Below are 6,138 nucleotides of genomic sequence, written 5' to 3' on the forward strand. Positions count from 1 at the left end.
GGAGTATCCTTTATAGCACATATCCCAACGAAAAATGCATCCCATAAATCTGGTAGTTTGTTAATTGCTGTAGTGATCAATTTAGATTTAGAAATGACTTCACCAATCCTTTGGAGTTGATCTCTTATGTGAACTATATTCATGATGTAGGAGGCCACAAGTTCATACTTTAACATCTTAATATCACAAGGTTGATTTCTTGAAGACATATTTTGGCCAATGTTGTTGATTGATTACGCATTAATAAGAATATCATAAAAATTTTCTGATGTAGTCAATTATGAAACAAATGGGATTAAATGGTCCTTGAGAGATTCAAATAGAATTCTTTGAGCCTTGACCTCACCCTTCCTAAACTTTGCTTTCCCTACAACATCATTATCATTTGGTTGAGGTACTTTACCTTGGACATATTGCAAAACTTCATGTTCTTCTAGGACAAGATCAATCCTCTTCTTCCATGCTTTGAAGTTTGATGCTCCTTCAAGTTTGTTTCCTTCCTTGCAAGAGGGAACCATTTGCTCAAAAATCTTGGACATAGAGATAAGATATTTCTTCCTTGAGAGAGAGAGAGGTTCAATAAGAAGTGATCTTTCTTCACCAAAGCTCTATTACCATGTTGATTTTTCAAGTACAATGTAGACTAATACTTATTTCTAAACACTGATAATGACTTATGATGATTATTTATCTTCTTTTTGCATTTACAACTTCTTCATCAAGCAATTATACTTCAGAAATTTAGTTATTAACAATAGAAGGAAAGAAGAGATGACAACATACAAGAACAAGACAAACGAGAAAACCCACAAGGGATAAAAACCCATCGATCCTTCCTTTATAGAATCAATCCAATAAGAGAGACATCAAAGTCAAGATGAGAAACAACTAACCAACATGGATGACAAGCTCACCGTCTCACCAAGAAACCAAGTCATACCTCCTCAATCTAACAAGAGCATCCACCAAGTGACCAAGTCAACCCTCCTCAATCTGATTGTAGCCTTAGAGATAACACAAAGAATGCTTCCCTTTTGCACAAAGATGTATCACAAAACTTTAGCCCTTTTCCACAAAATTAGACCAAAGAAGATTCAACCTTCTTTCGCAGAGATGATCACAGAGATTCGACCTCCTTGTTTTAAAATGTGTAACTAGGTTAGGTGTTCATAATATCTCATGTACTATTGATTTTATATATTTGATGTAAAAGAGAAAGAAAACTATTACTGTTATATAAAACACAGGGTTTCATGCCCAAGGTCAACTTGTTTTAGGTCAAAGCACCCATTGTGTGCTTCTAGGATTTGTCATCATTGTATAAAGTCAAAAGAATTTATTTTTGAGTCAAATGTGTCTAAGCGTCCCTCCAAGACCAAGTCGGCCTACAGAGGAGGAGTCGGCCCCATAAAGGATAACTCGTCTAAGCAAGTTCGATCACAAGAAGAAGAAGTCTAAAAGCAAGCAAAGATCAAGAAAAGGATAGAAGACAACAAATTTGAAGGTTTTGGGTATATTTCTTTGACACATGCGAAGAAGAGGCTAGGGTTTCTGCAACTACAAGGATGAAATTCAGATCTCCAAAGAAGGTTGAAGTATGTGATCAAAAGGCAAGACATATCATCCACTTGACTAAGAAAAGATGAAGCAAGCCCAGCGAAGAAGAAAGGAGGCCTAAACTACATCTTTCTCCCACACGTGCGAAGTTACAAACATTAGGGGAATTTTGAAGTCTAAAATGGGCCTCCTAAGGAAATTATAAAATAATAGTGGAAATAATAAAATAATATTAGATTACGTCATCAAATTTTAGAGGGAAAAAAGAGAAAAACTATTTTCTCAACTCGTATTTTCAACTTATCTCCCAATGGGTTTACTCAAATTTCAATCGCCAACACTCATTGGATGGAGAATTTGATTCCTCATCCAAGGAGTACCCATGTTTCATACTTTCGACAGACCCTACTACACGTAAAATGAGAAATACATGAAAAACATGATTGCAATAATGTTTTTTTTATGTATTTATCTTTTTTTCGTGTAGCAGGGTCCATCAAAAGTATGGGACATGGGTACTCCTTGGATGAAGAATTAAATTTTGTATCCAACGAGTACCCTTGCTCAAAATTTGAGTAAAACCTTAGAGCGATAATTTGAAAATACGAGTTGAAAAAGCAATTTTATTATATGTTTTACTTTTTTACTCAAAAAATGGTGAATCATCCCCCATGGTTAACATCATCATCTTGAATCCTATTGGTTCTTATAAAGTTTATTTTGGTTGTACATTTTTCTTAAGAGGCCCATTTTAGACCTCAAAATTCCCCTAATGAGTTGTTGGGGGTCGAAGTTGCTAGCAATTGAAGTTACATCAGTGGTTGGAGGGTTGGAATTTGTTGTTGGAAGTTGTTTATAGAATGCATATTAAGAAAGAAGGTTGAATTGGTCTTGGAGGGGTCACAGTCTTGGGTCTAAAGGTCTTGGAATTCATCATTTGAAGATTCTATAAGAAGAGAATAATTTCTTTCGGATTTTCCTCTCTAGGAGAGGTTTTGGCCCTGATTAGCAGCATCTTGTGTCCATTTGTTCTACTGATCTTCATGTTTTGGTAGTTGTTTGATCATAAGAACACCATAATAGCAAGATAAGAAGAAGCAAATTATAAGTACAACAAGTTAAAGTAAAATAACAACACAAGCTGTTATCAAGTTTAGAGAAATCACACCTATTTTAGCTGCCCTAGATTTCTCAACATGGTTTCAGAGCTAAGATGACAAGGAAAGGCAGCATGAAGATCACTCAATTGAAATAAGATACATAAAGGCAAAATATAAGAGGAATAGCATCAAGAAGATCTAGTCATCACATCACAAAGACCCTATCATCTTGAAGGAAGAACTCTTGGAAGAAGAAAAAAAGACCTCAAGGACCCTACCTCCATCTCAAAGAAAGAAGGAATTTACACATTTGAAGCATCTTGGGAAGTCTCCCACATTCTACATCATCATCCAAAGGAAGCAAGAAGAGAACTTCATCATCATCAAAGGAATCAAAGTGATCTCCCTCATATTGAAGAAAAGATCACACCTCAAGCATTTTTGAAGGAAGAAGAACATCTCTTCTCATCTTGAAGAAGAAGCATTGTCATTTTGAAGAAGGAAGATCATCCCTCCCTCATTCTAAAGCTCACACTCTAGTGGAAGACATCATCATCAAGGAGGCATATTCATTTGTCAAGTAAGTACTTTATATTCATGTCTCAATCTACAAATCAAATGACTACTTTATGCAAGGAGAACAATAAACTTGTTGGGACATCAAACTACCTTGCATGGAAGAAGATAATAGATTTGTTTCTCACGGTTTTTATTTTTATTTTTTTTTATTATGTCATGGGCTCCATCACAAAGCCTCCTCAAGAACAATCTCAAACATTATCAAAGTATATGAAAGGAAAAATAAGGGCTCAAAGAATCCTCATTGAATCTATCAAGGATTCCCTCTTTCCATTTGTAGTAAAATTGAAGTCATCAAAAGAGATCTATGACAAATGGGTAGAGTTGTACTTTGTAAGAACAATTGGGGAATAATATCCTTAATAACCGAATTATACAAAATAAAAGTATCAAAGGAAGAAGGGGTAACTTCATATCTCATGAAGGTATCTCAAATTAGAGATCAAATACAAGAGCTAAGAGAAACAATGTCAGATCCAAAGATGACCACTTGTGTACTTAATGCACTACCAAATGAATGGGGCAACTTTGTATCAAGCATCTATGGAAAGAAGGAATCTACACCATTTAGTGATCTATGGACATTATGTAAGATTGAATAAACTAGATTAAAAACAAAGATGACGTTGAATCAATGAGAAAACACACGCATTTGCAACTATGACAAAGAAGAAGTGAAAGTTTCGAAGATTTGAGCCTCAAAAGAGATTTCAAAAGAAAATTGACATGTCTAAGATTCAATGTTATGAACGCAATGAATAGGAGCACTACAAGAGGAATTTTCCTAAACTCAAGAAGGGCAACAAGAAAGGGAAAGAAAGAAGTGAAGCCGATGTGACCGAAGAAGTAGAAGAACCATCATAATAGAAAACAAAGAAGTGAAAGACCTCTACTATTAAAGAAATAAGAATTTGTAGAATAATTATCATCAAGATCCTCTATTAGAATCCTTGTTGAAAAAAATTCAACTCTATTTGGAAGAAGCAAGTGTGACATAGATAGTCTACATTCCACCTAGTATTGGATCCATGGTTTGGAAGGATGAAGGTATGGAGACAAAGAAGTGCAGCATGATAATTTAGTTAATGTTTTTTTACATCTTCAAGCAAATATTCATTCATTGCATATAGCCCCTCTCCTTTAGGTTGAGTTCAAGGATTTTGGTGAACGGTTCATATAGCAGCCACTCACTTTCTGTTGCATATGATCTTCAGATTGTGAATCAACGTATGTAACGCATAATCATTGCATGCACTCCAGGAACCATTGTTCCGTAGAGGTAAGTGAGGTAGAAGCAATTGTTCCATAGCGGTCAGTTTTGTGGAAGGGTATGTGTAGTCCGTCTGTGGTACAACCCCGCTCTGTAGATGTGTTCCACCACGCATTCCGTTAGATGTGTTCTTCAATTGAATCAACCGAATCAATCACTCCTCATCGCATGGGTGAAAGGAAGATGCTAAAGGAAGTCTAGATAATCACATGAAGAAAAAGGTATGCATATATTTGGTAACTTTTAATAGATATATAAAGTCATGTCATCACTTAATTGCAGATAGAATAATTAGAATGCTCTATCTCATGAGCATGATTGAAGAAGGAACTCTTCCCTCTAAATGATACATGGAGGCAAAAATATAATATGCCTTTAACTCTTCTATATGTTGACATGATAAAATCACCATTATATAACCTCATGGAGAATATGAGGTGGTTGGCAACAATTGGTCCTATGAAGAAGAAGCTATGTAGTATATGAAGAAGTTGGAAGGAGAGTTTGTAAAGAGGTATCCATAGCCACTTAGATGAGATGATTAATCAACCTCTGATAGCAATTAGAAGGATTATTTATGACATCTCCATGAAGAAGCTATGAAGACTCTAATAAATATAGTGAAGAAGGAGAACCTTGGTAATAGATGTCTTGGAGATGGATTCATATAGTATACAAAAGGATGTTGATGTTGTAGAAGAAAATGTTATGACAAAGGGCCATCATAAAGAGGTAATTTTGGTTTGATGTTCACTTTTGATTTTTGAAAGAAAGCATATGGTTGGATTGGAACAGGATACCGACAAAAGGTTGTAGAAATTCACCTACAACTAGTACACATAAATTTAGGTGGATGATTATGAGAGGAACATGACTTGGAAGAGGTAGCTGGTATGAAGAATAGCCAAATGATGACAAAGAATGTCACTTTCCAATGAAAAGAAGGATGACGTTACTAGCATTAAATTTGTTCAACACTATGTTTCATTAAAGAGAAAAAGGGAGAGTGATGAGAAATATAGTTGAAGCCCTATGTAGAAGTTATGGAAGAAGATGGCTCCATGATGTAGAAGTTGAAATTTATGACAATACCAAAAAAGGAGCCCTACTAGCAACTGAGACTACCATGATCTCCACAGAGGAATAAATAATTGTTGTTGGAAACAAGTCCCTAGTTAAGAGGGAGCTTGGGTACATTCCTTTCATGTAAAGGAATGAGTAGATCCTCCCTAGTTGAGAGAGAGAGATATACACATCATTCTTCTCTTCACATCATGAAGAAAGAATGGAAGATTAGGTAAGCATCTGAAACCAATACCGATACTCTTTGAGGATGACATAGGGCATCTTATAGGCAAGAGTAGTCGAAGAGGAGATTCCTTGAGGATGTGTAAATAAAAGAGGGGAATGGTCCTAAAAGGACATACCTTGTGAATATCCAGATGGGGTATGTGCCTTGAGAGACAATGACGAAGGTGTTTATAAATCATTGTCTCCACAACATTGTGCTCTAATCTAGTGGAGAGATAGAGTTGTTAGTCAAGGCATTGCTATATGACTATGTTGGTTGATATGATGAGATGCACTATTATAAGATGGAAAGATAGCTTATGAGATGGCTTACCAATCCAA

The sequence above is a fragment of the Pinus tabuliformis genome, chromosome J (genome assembly GCF_031772625.1).
Source record: "Pinus tabuliformis cultivar Carrire ecotype Pingquan chromosome J, CPIR1, whole genome shotgun sequence".
Classification (NCBI taxonomy): domain Eukaryota; kingdom Viridiplantae; phylum Streptophyta; class Pinopsida; order Pinales; family Pinaceae; genus Pinus; species Pinus tabuliformis.